The sequence below is a fragment of the Acanthochromis polyacanthus genome, chromosome 23, assembly GCF_021347895.1.
Source record: "Acanthochromis polyacanthus isolate Apoly-LR-REF ecotype Palm Island chromosome 23, KAUST_Apoly_ChrSc, whole genome shotgun sequence".
NCBI lineage: Eukaryota > Metazoa > Chordata > Actinopteri > Pomacentridae > Acanthochromis > Acanthochromis polyacanthus.
Genome location: NC_067135.1, coordinates 16,582,129 through 16,601,695, shown reverse-complemented (window position 1 = coordinate 16,601,695; position 19,567 = coordinate 16,582,129).

Sequence of the window (19,567 nt, the reverse complement as noted above, 5' to 3'; positions counted from 1 at the left end):
ATTCAAGGCTTTGTGATTCAGTAATCCTGATTGATCCCAATTTTTGTCAAATAGCAATATTTGACACAATAAGCAAAGAGTTTCAATTCAAAAATTGTTTCGACTGAATCGATGAATAGACATACGTAGATATTTATGCTTCATTTATATTTCTGTCTGCTACATTCACAGATTACTGCAAATTCAGAGTGCAATTACAGCGATTGTATTCAACATTTCAAGACTTTTTGTGAACTCAAGCAAGTGGTCTATTGTGGACTGGTTGCTCTGTTTGCCAGTACCAGGACTGTCAAAGGTAACGTTAGCTCTGATGCTCTCGCAGCAACATGTTTTGCGGTGAGGTGATATCGTCAGCTTGAAGTGTTGCACGGAAAGAAAACTCTTTGTTGTACAATTTGAACACAGCCACGCTTTTATTAAAGCTGCCATCAGGAAGTTTTTTGAAAGAACACTTTCCACCCAACAAGCTCAATGCGGTCTCATCTTCCATCAGTGTTTACCAAACTTTCTTGTGTGCTGACAGTGTATCCTGTGCATCTTCTTTGCAGCTGGCAAACGAAGTTTAGGCACATTACCACCACCTACTGGGCTGGAGTGTGCATCAATGTTACTGGTTTGCCAGAAATTAGGGAACTGAGAAAGGTGCGATTCAATGTTTTGTTTTGGTTTTTTTTTACCAGTTATTACTCTGCCAGGGAATGGCGGAATTATGTGACAATCGGTATACGTTTGTCCGTCTGTTTGTGTGTCTGTGAGCAACATTACTCAAAATCGGACAAACGGATTTGGATGAAATTTTCAGGGAAGGCTAGACATGACACAAGGACCAACTGATTAGATTTTGTCAGTCATGCACCTTATAGTCTGGATCCACGGATTTGTTAAAGATTTCTGTATCATTGTGAGATAGTGGCACAACGCCACTGTCACTATGACTACAAGTGAACGCTCGGTCACATGGTGGCAATCCTATTATAAATTCACCACTGCAGACTTATCAGGACTTATCCATCGTAAATGATGCAAGGACCAATTGATTAAATTACGGGGGTGTTTCCAAGTCCCATCAATTCCAGCCACCCACTACATATTAAGGTGACACGATTCGGTATCCGTATATAACGTACACATGCATAACACACGCCTGTGCTCAGCGCAAAATCATTTTCTTTGTGGGTACATCTATATCAAATGGCCACATTCTATGGTGTCGTGATTCCTTCCACAAATGTTTTCAAGTATTCAGCCGTCGGAAACGACTGAACAATCTTAATGGAGTGCTGCGCTCCGAGTGCTTTTCTTTTCTGTAATTAATTAATCAAAATTAACATGTTAAAGTCCCTGCCCTGATTTAGACACATACAAGATATGCATATATTGAATTTGTACTTATTCAATGAATCTCTCTTTCCTGCTCCTTTTTCGAAGTAAACAATATTATTTATGGGCTGTTTTTTTTTAAAGCAGCATGTGCTCACTCCCTCCTGCATGAATCACGCAGAGATGTAGCCCCGCAGGAGGCTAATTAATAGATGGACGGTCCACACGCTGTGGATCACAGTCAAATTTAGCAACTCTGAGCAGCAGCACTATCAAAACCACATCAAATATAAATTACGGAATGCAGCTTTCTATTAAGGTCTTCAGAATGTGACTATACTCTATTACAGGTCTTGTATCCTACTTAAGTAAAAGTACATCTGCAGCTAAATCTAGCAAAAGCGTTGAAGAAAAAGTATTGGTTTGGCTGTTGTGACCAATTTATGATCATAGATGACATAATGAGATTATACATACTGAAGGAACAGAGTGTAAACAGCATGTTACTGGTGTAACTGCTGAAGGTAGAGCCAATTTGAGCTGTTTTATATACAGGGAGGCCATTAATGATCAATGGGGGAGGAAAGGTACAAACAAAATGCAAATACACAAATCTGTTTTCAGCGTTTGATCTTCTTCTGTCGTCTTTGCTTTTTTTGGTGAGATTTGGATCATTTGAACATTTATTGAAATGCAACGATGTAAGAAGTTTAGAGGGTGAAAAAAACACTATTTGGTGGAACTGTTAACAATTCATCATGGCTACCCTTTTGTAAGATGTGACAGTCCTAAAAGGCTGGGAACCACTGGTTTAATCTTTCACAGTGTGTTGTGTTTTGAGATCCTGTAGTTGTTATCTATCGTCATGTTAAAAAATAACTAAGAAAATAAAACTGTCAAGCAAATGTAGTGAAGTAAAAAGCACAGTATTTCCCTCTGAAATGTAGTGCAGTGGATATAATAGTCAAGTAAACTGTACAGTACTTGCAAACATGTATTTAGTTATTTTCAACCACTGTTCATTGTAAAAAAAAAACTGTAAAAAAGAAATTGATGTTACAGCTACATAAAAAGAATAGACATTTATGCATTTAATACATATTTCTGATGCAAGCCAATTAAAACAGACAATGTTTAAGTTAATCTAATTTTTTCCAAACACACCTGTGCTATAATTTTTCAACTTCTATCTATTATTGCTGTTTTAATCATTCACTTGTATTTAGGTCTACAAATTTATTGCAAATTCCAATGATGTTTTTGGAACTCTGACAACAGTGAGGCTCTAATACAGATATCAATCCCGCCTCTGCAGGTTTTCAGGCTGAGTAGCGAACACGGGTAAGATAAAGAGCTCTCTGAAAGGCTAAGACACTGCATGAAAAAGACAATTGTTCCAAAAAAAAAGAAAAAAAGAAGTTTTCCAAGACACTTCAAGTTCCAAGAGACACAGCAGCATTATATGCAGATTTAAAACTCATGGTACAAGATCAGAGGTTTGAAACCAACAGAGGAAACCCCGATTCTAATGAAGGCAGGAGCAAAAGTATCAGAGACTATAAGAAGAACAGTAAACAAGCGAGGACTTCATGCCAGGAAACCTTGCAGCACTTCATTCTTTACCAAAAAGCACATAAAAAGACTTGGTTCAGGAGTTGTTCTTACAGTTACAGTGACCATCTCAGTCCCTGGTTTTAAATGGTATTGAACGTCTTAAGTGGGATTTCAAGAAAGCAGTAGCAATACAAACCAAAACCAAACAATCTGGTGGAAGCATTTCCACAGGAGGAATGGGATACAATTTCCAAAGGAGGTAACCATGTGATCAGTATCTTCGAGCCCGCAAGGCGACAGTGCTCACCATCGAGCCACTGTGCAGCAATTTCCAATTTTGCAGGTTAAAGTAGATGTGGTCAACGTCACGTGGTTGTCTAATCTACAATAATAACTGAGGTATCTGTGACCAGACAATCACCCTCAAGGGCTTGAATGTTTAGTGTTGCTTGGTAACAGCATCTGCTCCTACAGGCACGATAATGATTGTAATCATCCCGATTTTGACTCCTAATATGAAACATTTTTGATGTTATCAGGGTGGCTCCAATGAGTCTATGAGCATTATAAGACTATATCATTATCCCATTACAAAATAATCTGAGCAAGTTCCCACACTGGACTTTGTCCTATGATTGTCAGGAGGACTGGAACAAGGACAGAGCATGGTTCTGTTTGATTTTGTACGAATGGATCTAATTAGTTCTGTAGCAGAATCGAGATATCTTTCTACTTTTTCCACTGTGTTGTCCAGTCCAGGCCTGTCAATAGAGGTCACCAAGACAATTACTGTATTCCGTACGCTACTCAAGACTGTGCCGTGATTTATTTAGGCTTAACATGACTTCATCTTAATGTTATATATTGGCATATACAGAAAGACGCAGCTGTTACCGTATGTATTGAGAAGGTATTTTAATTTATTTAAACTTTTTTAAGGGATGTAAGGGATGGAATACATCGACTAAGGAGCAAAAATATTTAGGTGTTCTGTTTTTGTGTAGGAAGCAGTGTATATTTTACTGAACAAATGTCACATAGCTGGCTAAGAATCCCAATCTTCTGTACTGTGCTTTGCATTTATTCTGACTATATCCGATATACGTCCTTCATCAGCAGTTTGACAGTATACACCAAGACGCTTTTCTTATTTAATGAAGTCTTCGGCTGACAGTGAGTTCGACAAGTTTCATCGACAATGCATTCATCTCCCACACCAGTCAGAAAGCATTGGCTGCCTCTATGCCTCAAGAAAGAACTCCAATTAAGTAACAATCTGTTTCCTTGTAATTATATGTACCAGCTTGCTTAAATTAGGCTGAAACCCATTACAGAATTAGAACTTGAAATTGGGTCAAGAGCGTGTCACAGTGTTTCTAGTCAAGCAGTCGTGGCAGTGTGGGGGGAATAATGGTTGTAGTGTAAAGCGAGGCTCGCGAGGTGTCAAGATGCCTCGTGGAGACGAGGCCCCTTGAGTCACTGGTGCTTCCTTCACAACACCCCGGTCAAGATTCTTCAGACAGCCACGGAGCAGTCACGTCAACAAACAAATGCTTGTTTTCTACTCATTAGTGCGCTCTGGTGAAAGAGGAAAAACCTCGCCAAGAGTGGCTGGGAGGGATGGTATGTCAACTCATGTTACAGATTCTGCCTCTTTATCTCTTCCCTTCTTGGGGGCTGGGGGTGTCAAGAAATAATTAAAATAAAAACACGGAGGGGGGATACGGCAACATGCTTTTGGATGTTGGTTACAGGGCACTGAGTGTGCTTGTGTCTACTCTCTTGTCCATGTACATTTGTGAAGATTTGGTTCTGAGGACATTTGGACATTTTGGTTGGTTGTCAGCTCAACTGGCTTGATGCATTTATGCATACATTCTTCTAGCTGACCAGTGGTATAGTGTTTTAATGTATTCTAGAAGGCAAATAACCAGTGGTGTTGGAACATAACATAACACAACATGCACAAGGAGAACATGCAAAAGCCAGAAAGATCAGAAAGAATGGTGTGACACGAACCGAGGATCTTCCAGCTGAAAGGCAAAATGCTTCCTACCAAGCCACTGTGCAGCCCCACTATATCACACAATAACCAAATAATGAGTGTAATATTCATGCACTGCTGTAATCTTTGTTTCTACCAGTATTCTCGTTGCCCACCCTCATTTTCTGGATCAGATTCCAGCTGGATGGATTTGAGAAGTTGCTGTTTGTGATCAATTATAAAATTATGTTCCTCAGTAGGCTTACAGTTTGCTTTCAGAACCCCCTGCATTTGCAAGAAGCATAGACTGTACATAAAAGCGTCTCTAAAATTAACTTCATGCCATATGTCTTTTGTTTAATTTGTACACATCCTGAAATCTCGCAGCGACGACAAGACGCTACATTTCTCAGCCGAGGAAGTGTCTAAAACTGCAACGTGATGCGAGAGTGGCAGCAGTCCTCTCATTTAATTAAGAAGGGAGGTGGAAAAAAAGTGTATTTTGCAAAATCTCATGCTGCGGCCTCAAATGAAGAATTGTGTTTTTGTCTGTCTTTGCGAGAGGCGGGTTTGCGTGAGGCCCAGAAAGTCTGGTGCTGCATTGTTGTTGTCATGTCTTGGGCTGGAGCCTTTCTCATCAGTTTTTCATTAGGTTTCTATTTCCAATTAGGTGCTAGCCTCAGTGGACAAAAGTGAGGAAAACAAACAATAAATTAGGCAAAGGTGCAACTAATATATCTGCCAAGACATGCGTCACTGCATCACATAGCTTAGTGCCAACACTATTTTCTTCTCTGGGCATTTCAGACAACAGTGAGACAAAACTCACAGATAACCCTGCCAATTATGTACTATCTGTATGCCCCTCTAACTCAAACTACAAAGCTGGTGCAGAATACAGCAGTGTTGCAGCATATTGTATCTTTACGCAGTCAGTTTTTTTTCACATTAAATGGTGACTGCCTATAGTAGATAATGCAAAACTCATAAAAGGCTAATTATTAGTTTGCAAACACATATTGTAGCATTCTGTGGTTATAATTGGAAATTGTTACCTGATTTCCTGCTTATCAATGCAACCAGCTGGTACTCGGGCTTGTTGTCTCATGACAAGGCCCTAATTGCTTCCCACATGTGGTTAATGTAAGTTCATATGGTCACTAATGAGAACTGTCATACAGTAGAGGCTTTTTTTTTCCAAACCTGAGAATTATTCCAATAGACAGGTTTCCCCCGATGGGCATAATGCACAAAATATGTAATTGGGATTTTTGTTATTATTGTTATTAATTTGGTTCAGTTGTTTATACAGAGAAAGAAATAGCTTGGCCGTATGTGTCAGGGAATTTTGCAGCATGTTGTGGATGAAAACACTCACTATATTACATGCAATGCATACAGGCAACACTGAAAATTGAAATTCTGCAAGGATTAAGGGTGGGGTAAATGTCCATTTTAAACAGATTACTGCACCACATGCTCCGAATTTCAGGTATTTTAGACAGAATATTTAGCCCTAGTAGATTTAACTATCATTTATGTCTGTATTCTCTTGTTTTCTTGCATTACCAACAAAGCCCATGGAAAACACGAAACCAAAAATGTGCCGAAACTTTCAAACATCCCATACCATTTGAGGATGTCCTGAAAATCTTGTCACAGATATATATATATATATATATATATATATATATATATATATATATATCATGGTAGAGACTGCGATTTGGTAGAATTGGAGTTTCCACCAGTAGAGATTGCGATTGGAGTTTCTACTGGTAGAGATTGCGATCGCAACCTCTACCAGTAGAAACTCCAATTCTACCAGTAGAGATTTGTCAGGGCTAAGGTTAGACTTTTAAGGTTAGGGTCAGGGGTCAGGGCAGGGGTCAGATTTAAAGGTCAGGATTCGTTAAGGTTAGGGTCAGGGGTCAGGGCAGGGGTCAGATTTAAAGTTCCATCTCTACTGGTAGAGACTCCAATCGCAATCTCTACTGGTAGAAACTCCAATTCTACCAAATCGCAGTCTCTACCCTGACATATACAACAGAGTCTAAAAGTCTAAGACCACTTTGGAAGTCTGTACAATTCTAATCCCAGAAACAATGACACATTTTAGAATCTAGAAACATTAAATTCACGTAAAGCAGATTTGCTCAGTGACGTCTATAGTTTCATGCCCTGCCGAGACCTTTCTATGTGGGGTTTTCATGTTCTCTCTGCTTTTGCGTGGGTTTTCCCTGAGGAATCTGGGTTCCCCTGTCATCAAAATCATGCTGAGTCAGTTCTCTGAAGTGCTGTAGACCAAGGTACTGATGGGAGTTGGTTCCCCAGCAACGCACTGTGGCCGCCTACTGCATGACAGGTTAAATACATGGGACAAATTTTACAAGGAGGCTCAACTGTAAAAGACATGAAGTTCGTACATGTGAAATCAGGAAGAAATAATTCAAACTCTGCACTCTGGGTGAACTGAAGGAACATTTTGGCACTAACCACGATGTGCAATTCCACTGATGCAGCATTTAGATCATTTTGATCTACTCATCAGAGGCTTTGTCCTCTCAAATCAGCTTGCAGCCATTGTTCAATTCGCTATAGATATGATTATGCTTACGAAGCAGCATTGTGATTGTGAGAAACATGGGATCAGAACCAGGTATCACAGGCAGATTGTTATTCGGAGCAAAGAGGGGCTTTCTCTGTGTCAAATGATGGCTAGATGTAAGGTTTCTAAGCGGGCAGTGAGTGACGCTTTTGACTGTTTTGCAGAAACTGGGTCAGTTTTATCCAAACTACAATCAGGCAGGAAGTGATCGCACCATCAGACAATCAAAAGCTGAGAGTTCTGATCTCTCACAGACAGAAAAGCAGCCTCATCACAGATACAGAATTTGCTAAATAAAGAACACAGGACGTCGATCAGTGAAAGTCCTGTCAAAAGATAGCTGACCAGTGGTGGTCTCAGTGCATAAATAGCATCCCTAGCCTAAACTAGGCTTAACATTTTGGGAGGACTAAAACATAATAGAGTTCCAAAATGTACCTGAGGAAAGACCTTTTCATGAGTGAATATTTGGTAGTAACAGAAACATGTATGCAAAAACACAAACAGGAATGATAACAAAGTGAAGCATGGTGGCGGCGGCATCAGTATGTAAATCTGGGGGTATTGCCCCTGTTCCACCCTGACCACGCAGAAGTAGAACCCCATTCTTCTACAACAAACTCAATTCTCTGGTTTGCATCTCACATTGCAGCAGTACTTCAAGGCCGAAGAACACCAAGGAACATTGACTGTCATGGATTTTTCTCCATAATTACACGTACCTGACCTTCACCTCCCCATTGAACGTATATGGAGGCACTTGTGGGCTGAGAAAGCGCAGCATCCTTGACCTGACAAGAGGCTCTTTGGATCACTGTTAGATCACACAGGGATAAGATGTGTTATCGGGTTCAACCTGTGTAACCCATGACAGCTCAATTGCATGCTGTCATGGATGTAAAAGAGGGGCGTACCAAACACTACAATATGCAGAAATGACAATATGGAGAAATGTATGTATGAGATTCAATAAATGGACTGCATACAAAATACATGCGTTATATAAGCATCTTCTCCAGTGATCTTAGACCTTTGGACTTCAATGTCATTATATTTTTTAAAAGACATCCATACATTGCACAAACAGTATTTGTTGGGGACTATGCTCAGTGGTGGTTTTTAGCAACACAAACATAGATCATTATTGTTAGTAGGATCAATTAATTGTTGGTTTTGAGCTTGTGGGAGAATTAATTCATCCATCCATCGATTATCTAAATACGGCTTAATATTCATTAGGGTTTCGGGGGGCTGGAGTCCATCCCAGCTGACTTAGGGTGAAACCATGGGACACCTATGACGGGGCTACATATAGGCACAAACAATACATTTTAGAGTTAGCAATTAACCAGGATGCAATCTGGGGATCTTCAAGCTGCAAGGCGAAAGTGCTAACCACCAATCCACTGTGCAGTCCAGAATTAATTCATGATAAGAGAAAAATCAATGATAGCAACAGTTACATTTAGAAAATATTTGCTCTATAAAGCCACATGGTGCCACGTAAAATACATCCACCTACTCCCTGTTTCCTGTTGTTGTCATATTAGTGATTAATTCCTCGCACACTTGATTGTTTGCCATCTCTCTCCTGCCAATATTTGCTTCTCGTCGTGTTTGTCATGCAGTTATTATCTGTGTAGGTAAACGAGCGCGAGCCAGTATGAGGACGTGCGTCCGTCCCTCACGGTGTGCTGACGCATCCGGCAAAGTATTAGTCAGTGGGGAGGCAAATTTACGCGTCAGTAGTGGTCACTGACGACAAGACCTCATCGCTGCACGCAAGCTTTCCCCAGAGTTTCAAAGGAGACTGCACAAATTGATGGATGAGGGGGTGAGAGTGCAGCCATGGAGTTATCAACACCGTCATGATTGTGTTTTTTTTGTTCTTGCCAACATCGGTTTCGTTGTTACAGCAGCATCTCGAAATAAAATGCGTCTTCTCCGGTAGGCGCAGAATTGGTGTATAAGGTGGGTGCCATTGTAATCGAGTGAAGTACAAAAACTGGCTTTCGATATTTTCCATTTGGAGCTATCCAACAACAACATTTAAATTCATCAGGCTCCAGCATTAACTATTCCAACTCCTAAGTGGACTAGTCTTTGCTTTCAATTATTTTCTAACTGAAAAATAATTCTGGCAGTTTTGAAAATGTTCAAATTCTCGTCTCAACTCTCTGCCAGAATCTGTTTTTGAATGAACAGAGGATTTAAAAAGAGAAAAAAAAAAAAGCCTGTGCAGTGACAGATCACGCTTCACTTCATATCTGTAACAAACAGTTTTAACAGATGTTGATGAGGTTTGGCAGTTATGAGAGGCGGAGAGTCGCGCTCATTGTTTGCTGATTGGTCCCACACTCAAGCTGATTCTCTGTGGATGTTTTTCACACCGAAATCTTGGAGCAAATACTGAAATTTTGTCTTCTTGAGGTGGCCATCCGAATATTAAACTGCATATTCTGCTGTCTCAGAATCACATTCATTAGTGATCTATGTTTTATATTGAGACCAGTGAGCAAGAACAAGCGATTCATCATTTAAAGAGGAGAACAAAAGACCCCTCTGTTAATACTCAACAAATATGACTCACAGGAAAGACAAGTCCTCGCTGTGGAAAATATGTTAAAGCTATTTAAAATAGCAGACAGGGAAGCATTGAATGCTCCCAGAATTACCACAGTGTTGTCTTATTCCTCTAAGTGACATTCCTCTCGACTTCATAAACATGTCTGTAAACAAGGAATCATATTAGAGTGAGTTCATTACAGGGCTTGAAGGAATATCCTAACCTCATATGCCCTTACATTGCCTTAAGCTGTGCTTGTAGAAGGGAAGACCTTGTTATCCTCAGCTGCCGGTGAGGAGTACAGTAAGCAGCGTAAGAGGTTTTCTGCCAAGAAAATGTGCAAGTTTGTTTCCTTTAATTAAATGTGTTTTATGGACTATTGTGCATCAGGGTCTGGTGAAGTGACTGGCCCTGAACCTTCTGGACAATGCATAAAGCACTTTTCAATCCCGCAAATGACACAGTCGCTTTACGGGGAAAATTTAGCAAAACAATTGTGGCAGAGGAAATTCTTGCAGACATCATAACAACTGAATAATCTCTGAGGCTGTTCCTTAGGACTGGATTTAAAAAGTAATGACAGATGTGGTCAAACCTGACAGTGCTACAAAGCAAACATGATTTCAAACAGCAGTTCAGTGGTCTGGGGGGCACCAGAGGAAAAAAAAAAAAAGAATGGTCATTTTTGGACTTAATGTGGAATATGGAATAAAAAGATTGGAGGTGTAAGCTAGTGTGACTCCATGCAGTGCTTTCAAAACCAATAAGAAAATTAATTCTATAGTTCATTGGTGACCACTGAAGGGAAGCCAATGCCAAGGGGATGTGAACTCATTTCTTGGTACCAATGAGAGCTTTGTTGCTGCATTTTAAACTTGCTACAGACAGGTCAAAAATAATACTCCCCCACATATTTAACTTTCTGGGATTGGTTTTTAGCCAATGCTGGTTGAAGGATTGCACTTGAACTTTCTGTCACTTTGGCACTGACTGAAATATCAAATTGAAAACTGGATGGATTGTCAGGATATTTCATGCAGACATTCACAGTTTCTCGACTTTTGTTGTAGAATCAATAGCAACGTTTTCACATATCTTATGGAATATCTCCACATTTTTATGTCGCAGAGACTTCACATTCATGGCTCTGAATGAAAGATCCATGCTGCATCTCAACACGCATTTGCATGCTACTTAGGATGAATTGTATGAGCTTTAATAGTAAAGGATATTGACATTAGCTTCAATTATGCTTTGGGTTTGGTGCTAATTAGCAAATGGTTTAAAAAAACTATCTGCTGAAAGCGAGCTTGACAGCTTTGATATATTGAAGATGCTAGCATGCAGATATTCTGTAACCAGCCTCACAGAGCAACAAGCAAAATATCTGTGGAAGGATGAGACATCAACCGAGGGTGTGCTGGGGTTTTTTTTTTATGAAAAATTTGGGTCCAGCTCTGAGAAATATTCCCCTTTGAAAATTGATGGAATTATGAAGGATGGGCAACTTGTGGGGTTAAAATGATATCCAATTAGAAGACAGAAAAAGGGGGGAAATCACTGCTAAAATGGCTCATTTCTAGCAACCATGAACATTACGTCAAAGATCTGGTATACAGAGTGTGTGGAAATAGGAATAGTGCAGAACTTCAGAAAGCAGATTTGTTTGTCCTGGACTCTTTTCCCAACAAAGTTTTATGGATGAGTGGATAGTAAGTCTGGGAAAATATTAAGCAAATGGACATAGGCATGAATGGAATTTCATCTGCAGTCTGCAATCTGATGACATAAATGCAGATCAAACGAAAATAAATGTAATTTGAAGTGAATCTCCTTTAAGAAGGTCAGTTAGAGAGGGCACAGCTATGACCGTGACCACGTCAGTTTTGTTAATGTTTAGACAGCATGTGGCAAAGTAAAATTGCAGTTGGTGCAGTTCCGCTTGTCATGCTTCATATTTAGGAGAGTGTGAGTGTGTCCTGGAGAATAGAGAGATATGTCAGTAACAAGGTCACCAAGGAATGACTCCAAAATGACTTTATACATTTGTACACTAGCAGCATCTCCTCTTTTTTTTCCGTTTCGACAGTTGTCTCTCTTTTTATCTGCTTTTCTCTTTTGCTTTGGCTCTTTCTCTTTGTGCTCAGAGACCTTCTTGGATCTCTTGGTTTTCCAATTTGCAGTGGAGTGTCTCATACCGCCTCAGAGGCTTTATTCCAGCACAATCCCCCACTCTTTTGTAGTTTTCCAGTGGATTCAAAGTTTCCATTTGTTCCGGAAGCTTCCCTAACTACTGACCAGAAGAGATGACAGCCCCACTGCCCTTTCAGCTGTGCCTTAAGAGACATGTTTCAACTAGAAGTCTCTAATCACAGTTCATGCCCTTTCGCATGACATCAGTTTTGAATGCCGCCAAAGGTTTGGCCTCTGGGCCGCTGAATTGTTTGTATGTGCTGACCTTTTGTCTACATTGGCTATATGATCACTAAACATATCAAGCAGCTGTTCTGTTCTTTCCTTCCTGCTTTTTGCCCAAAATCACGGCATGTCCTTCCACTGTTTTGCCTCTCTCTCATAAACAAACCATCTACTATTATTAGGATTCAGAACGATGCCAGAAATATTGTGCAATATTGCATCCTGCGCCTTGTTTCTTTTCCAGGTTTGTTTATGGTGATATGAGCCTGTCAAGGGAGCCTTATGGAAAGCGCCAGTGTAAATACCTGTACCTTTTTCTCTCCAACAAGGAAACTAAGGTGAACGCCTTTGATCACAGTGACATAAGTGAATGAAATGAGGAGGAAATGGAGAGATGGCAATTGGGACAAATCGCTTCTAAAATTGAACATGACAAGCCTCTGATTGTAATCTCCATGTGGACTTTTGGGGATGGAGTGTCTACGATGACGGTGAAAATGAATGAATATGAACCTCATTTGAAAGGAGCGAGGTAATAGGAAACTGAAATAAAGGTGCATATATGCAATATAGGTGTGTATATACAGTATGCATATATCAAAGGGCAACCCTGGTGTATTACTTCAGGGCACAGACTTCTTTGGAGAAGACAGTAACCAGTAAAACTATTCCACTTGGTCAAATTTTGACCTAATGCTCCCACACTTGCTTGTGTGGGAGCATTGATTTTATTTTATTTATTTTTTTATAGCTGTGAGGGCTTCTTCCTAAAAAGTGACCGAAAGTGCACTCACTTAAAGTTTTTCCACCATACAAAACAGGGCAAGGACTTCAATGCATTAATTTCGATTAATTAATTACAGAAAAAATAGTGTTTGTTTTTTTATTGTTTTTTTTTTTTAAAGAATGCTTTTAATTATACCTTTTTCAGTTCCCCAATTTCTGGCACACCAGTAACACTAATGCACACTCCAGCCTGGTAGGTGTCAATAATGCACCTCAATTCTGTTTTCCAGCCATGAAGAAGATACACAGGACACACTGACTGATGTCAAAAAAGTCTGGTGAACAGTGAAGAAAGACAGGACCGCATTGGCGCATAAACTTCCCGATGGCAGCTTGGATAAAAGCGTGGTTGTGTGCAAATTGTGCAACAAAGAGGTTTTTGTTTTATCACCGCAGCACTTCATGCCGACGGTATCACCTCCATGCAAAACATGTTGTTGCACGGACACTAGAGCTACGTGTCCACAGGGCTGTTTTTTGTCACATGGAAGTGCGCTGCATCTGAATATCGCCCATTTGGTGGGCGGGTTTCTAGTGGGTCACTATGCGGTCACAAAACAGCCCTTCAGATCTTCTGTCTTGTAGATATGTCGAACCAACATGGCGGCACAGTCACAAATTTCTCCTTAAGTACAAAAAAGCTTCAGTGAAAAGTATTTCTGAAAGCATATGAGGTGACAAATAAGCTGCTGAATCTGTCCTGGATTTGGTTCAACAACGGCTAGTTTTGACGTTTTAACGAAAGTTTCATGATGCTTCGGACCTCCACTCCTTATGCCTCATTTGCATAAATGAAACTACTTAATACAAATGAGCAATTGAAAATTGACTGATCCTGTGGAAACGTACCTTTAACGTTAGTTGTGACGGTCCTGGTACCAGTAAACGGTGTAGCCAGTCCACAATAGGCTACTTTTCGAGACACTGAGAGTGCTTGAGTTTACAAAAGTTGTGTGTGTATACATATATATATATATATATATATATACACACATATACTCTGCAATTATGGAAAAAAGACATGGGCTTTCGACATAAGCACCTCAAACCCATCTCATCAAACACAGACTTTGTTGTGCATTAAGAGATTTTTTTTTTTCTCTTCTGTCAAGACTTTGTTCCTTGTCTTTCTCCTCCACTCCCGCCTCCTGATCTGTTAAGCTAGACTGGAGTATTTGTAGTTCAAAAAATATGCTGTTCAAAGGCTAATTTCCCAAAATACAAATAAGCAGGATTTCAAAAGATGATTTCAAAGACTAAAAATGACAAAGTTAACTTTCCCTGTTCTGCTCCGATAAAGCCTGGAGAGATTTTTTTTGAATGACACCATTGTCTCTATTTTTCTCTCTGTAATTTATATATTAATTTTGTGAGTATGCTAATGCTTTTTTATTTTATTTTTTTTATGTTTTTTGCATACTGGCTTGGATTTTGCAGTACCATGCTCATTTTTAGTTCCATTTCTCACATTCTGCTCTTCTTATTTCCATTCTATTCATTCTTAGTGAGTCTATATTCTGCACCTGGGTTACAAGATGAATTCTATTACAGTTGCTGACCTGGGCCTGCCACAAATGTATGACTTGTAGTAACATATTCAGGATCTCATGCTGGGCTACACCTGAGCCAGATTTGATGTGCATTTTAGTCCCAAAATTTAAATATCACTTTTAAATCTTAAACATTACTTTCAGTCTCCAACATCAAAAAAAATTACACTACTGTTCAAAAGTTTGGGGTCACCTAGGCAATTTCACGTTTTTCTCGAAAAACTCTCAGGCCCATTTTCATTCATGTGCTAACATAATTGCACGAGGGTTTTATAATCATCAAATAGCCTTTCAACATGATTAGCAAACACAGTGTACTATTAGAACTTTGTTCCATGCATTCAATACTTCGATTGATAATCAGATAGCTGCAAAATCAACTTTCCAATCATTCTCAGCTAATGTTAGCATGCTAAGATGCTAATCTAATGAACCGTACATAAGCATTTTAGCATAGTGACTAGTTTGGGCATGTTGGCGTGGTTATTTGAAGATTCAACTCAGATGTGGTTTAGCACCACATCACTTCTGCTAGCATTGCTGTACACGTTTAGCTTTTGTTAAAATTCGAGACTGATGAAAAATAACAGCAGCTACCACAGTCTAGTTTCACTTAATTTTGGACTTAATATATGCACTACTGTTCAAAAGTTCGGGGTCACCAAGACAATTTTATGTTTTCCACAAAAACTTTTCTAGTCATCAGTTAGCCTTTCAACACCATTAGCTCGCACAATGTAGCATTAGAACACAGGAGTGATGGTTGCTGGAAAGCCTATGTATCCCTATGTACATATACCATTAAAAATCAGCCGTCTCCAGCTAGAATAGTTATTTACCACATTAACAATGCTCAGATTGTATTTCTGATTCATTTAATGTTATCTTCTTTGAAAAAATAGAGCTTTTATTTCAAAAATAAGGACATTTCTTAGTGACCCCAAACTTTTCAACAGTAGTGTAAATTTAGCATATAGATGTTCAATATTTCTGATGTTAAATGTGTCATATATTTAATCTTACTAGTGTATGTAAGTACACACCTTACTGAATGCTTGAAAACACGCACAGAAACTCTGAACAGTTGCTTTCTCCTTGCTCACTGACCTGTACACTGACCCATGGAAAGGACTGTAACTACAAAGTGTTTCTGCTCAGTGAGGTGACACATAACATTAGCACAATGGAAACAACGGCGTGGAATAACACATCACTCTGCACTTCTTATGCGAAGTGTGAAACACTGTTGTGAGCTTTTAGTTTGTTTTTTATAGCAAATCACATCTTTTTGTGTATTTGGTGCACAGGTTTTTGCTTGATTAAAATGGGATGGATCAAGCTATGGTTTGAAACTGCAGTTTTTTCGGGGAGCGCAGCCACACAAAGTACGCTTGGTTTGCTACTTCATGAATTGTGGCAAATTTCAACACTAATTACAGTTTTTACAATGATTTACTAACACCAATACACAAGTAAATACACCGGAATAAAGCCAGTGTAAAGTGTAAAATGACCATCCTGTCAGATAAAAATATAAACCTCATAACAATCGTATGCATCCCTTGATATATGTATCATTTCATGCATTCTGTTCTCTCTCTCCTCACTTTATTTCACCCTTTCTGCTGGCCTGTTAGCGGGACAGCTGAGCAGAGCGCCTGTGATAACTGCCATTAGCATACCACTAGTCGGGTGTTAATATGCAGTTTCTCTGGGATGGCATTTTGCACCGTGTTATTACCGCTGTCCAGATGTCACCGGAAGGGTCGGCCGGGCTGCATGAAAGTACGTGTGTGTGTGTGTGTGTGTGTGTGTGTTTGTGGTTTTACAGCCTCGCTCTCTCTATCAGACCCTCTCGCGTTTTCTCTCCTGTTCCACCTCTACCATCCTCGCTTTGGCATTTATTTTTCTCATTCGGCGCGGCGAACGCCGTTCTTGGAGATTTCCTATAATTTCAGCTAATTTCACACAATTTTGTGGCTTCCATTTATTTTTGCTTCGTCTCTGCTTCCCATTGTGCTCACGCGAGTGTGAATTCTGGCTTTTGGAGACTTCCCTGCCTTTGTGATTCACATCCTCATGTGTTAAAACATACTAACGACTCATTTTTTCGCCAAAATGTACATTCACGCACGTGGGTATTTTTTTGTACTCATACACACAGTCTGCTTGTTCTTGTATCTTTATGATCGCCATTATATGCAGCCGAGATGTTGGTCTATTAGCAGATACTGTATTGTTCTCTGTGGTTGGGATAATCTGTTCCCTAATTGCCTGGACAGACAGGGAGAGGTCCAAGCTCCATTTGGCCAGTCCATTTCACACAGAGTTGTTTCCCCATCATTTAGCAGGTGAAGCACATTACACATCTGCTAAAATGAGCGGAGGACGTTAGATCGGAAAAGGCCCATGCCACGTCTGTGAAATGATGGGATGAATTTGTATGATAAAAACCAATATTTGTCGCAAACATTTTAAGACAAGCTCAGATGTGTACAACTCTTATCTGCCTTCAGTTGCTGTTTACGTCTAAACTTGTTGGTAAAAGGTCAGACACTGTTTGGCACCGTGGTTCGAGTAAATATATCATTTGTATCAGTTTCATTGGGTGAATTTATGAGGGGAAGCAGAGCTGCTACAAGCTGGTTTGGGGGGAATAAGACGGAGTACACAGGGGAATGCTGCCATTAGACACTTGATGTTTGTTGCTGCATTCTACAGGCCTGTCAAATAAATGTTCATTGAACTTTCAGTCACTCCCCGGTCCTTTTATTTGTGTCGCATCCAAATTGGGTAAAGAAAGACAGAATCCACAATCAGTGTTCCCACCTATCAATTCACCTTCACAAGAGTGGAAAGTTGTTTCATCACCACCTCAAAGTCAATACATGGGGTTTTGTGAAAGGCGCATTGCACAAGGTGAAAAGCTACTAATCCAAATTCAGGAAGTTTGCTTTGTGCTGCAGCACAACTTTGCTGCATTCTCCGCTACCACAAATAAGATTTTAACTGAAGGGGGCATTCCATTGATTTACATGTCAAAAAATCCAGGTTAGCTTTGCCAAGTGTGACATATCAGTACTTGATTTTTGTTGTCAAGGTTTAGAGACAACAAATTGATAACAGAAAGGCTTAAATGCAAACTCCTCTCTGGTCTTTGATTAAACCCCTAAAAACGTCATCTCTATCTACACTATCGTTCAAAAGTTTGAGGTCACACAGACCTTTTCATGTTTTCCATGAACGCTTACACTTTTATTCATGTGCTAACATGCACAAGGGTTTTCTAATCATCAATTAGCCTTTCAACAGCATTAGCTAACACAATGTAACATTAGAACACAGGAGTGATGGTTGCTGGAAATGTTCCTCTGTACCCCTATGGAGGTATTCCATTAGAATTCAACCATTTCTAACTAGAAGAATCATTCATCACATTAACAATGTCTAGACTGTATTTCTGATTAATTTATTGTTCACTGAAAACAATGCTTTTCTTTTCAAAATAAGGACATTTCTAAGTGACCCCAAATTTGTGAACGGTGTCATTTAACAGTCTTTTAGAATTTAAAGAAAAGAAAATCATAAGACCGTGTTAACAGGGGAGAAAAACACGATTTTCACCAGAGTGGGTCTTGAATAATCACGACAAGACTGTCAGTTTGCATTTTGGGAAGTCTAGGATCTGTTGTTTTTTTCGATCTTAATATCTCCTTCAGTTTTGACCATTCTTTCCTGAACCTTTTGAAAGAATCACTAATTTAAAGCTACAGAGAGGTATGTCTTTGACTACTACTAGCGCTATGGAGCAGTGTCTTTTATGAGAGGGCATTGAACCATGTAAAGTCTACACAGAAAAAGAAATCGGAAGGAAATTCTTTTTTTTTTTTTACATCAAAATCCCTTTTTGTATGAAACAAACAAACAAAAATACACAAAAAGCCTAACCTAGCACCTTCAAGGTCAACTTCAAGCAGCTTGTATTTCAAAATGTGTTTTTCTAGAGACTGCGTTATAGTCCGAGACAATGGTTCTGATTTAGTTTTCGTGACTTTAAGGTCTGTATTTCTGGATAAAACTTCAGATTTTTTTTCTTGCTTCTTGCAGTGTGTTTTCTTGTTGTCTGCAATGTGTTATTGTGTCAACGTGCATGACTTGCTCATGTCAGGAAGTTTTGTACGGCAGAAGTATGTCTCTATGAGGAATGGGCCTGCCTTGCTCTCAGCCATAGCCCAGGGGCATTGAAACCTCCCTCTCTCTAATTCATTTTTGCTTCCTCCTCTCTCTCTCTCTGTCTGACTGATGGCCACAAATTTGGGGAAGGATTCAGCTGCAGAGTACAGATTCACCCCCAAGCTTATATTTGGCCTCTTGAAGGTGGCTGAGGATTCCCAGTAACACACTATACCTCACATTTCCCTGGCACTCAATGGGACTGCTGTACTTAATGCCCAAGTACTCGCATTGAGAACAAAATGAGGCAGGAAGGAAGCGGCGCTGAGGTGTGTGTCTGTGTGTTCCCCCAATGCACCACTGATGTTGTGATTTTTTTTTTTTTTAAATGCCACAAAGAAATGCCAACTAATCTCACTACCAGACACACAGAGCACAAAAGCTCATCTCAACTTTGGTTGCCATCCAGGTCATCTCTCCCTTCCTTCCCGTCCTTTCTCCCTCCATCTTTTACACTCTCTCAGCATGTCAGGCCTGATGTGAGAGGAAATATTGCAGAGGGCAGAGGCAGCCCAAACAATGAGAGATACACAACCTCTCCTAATTTA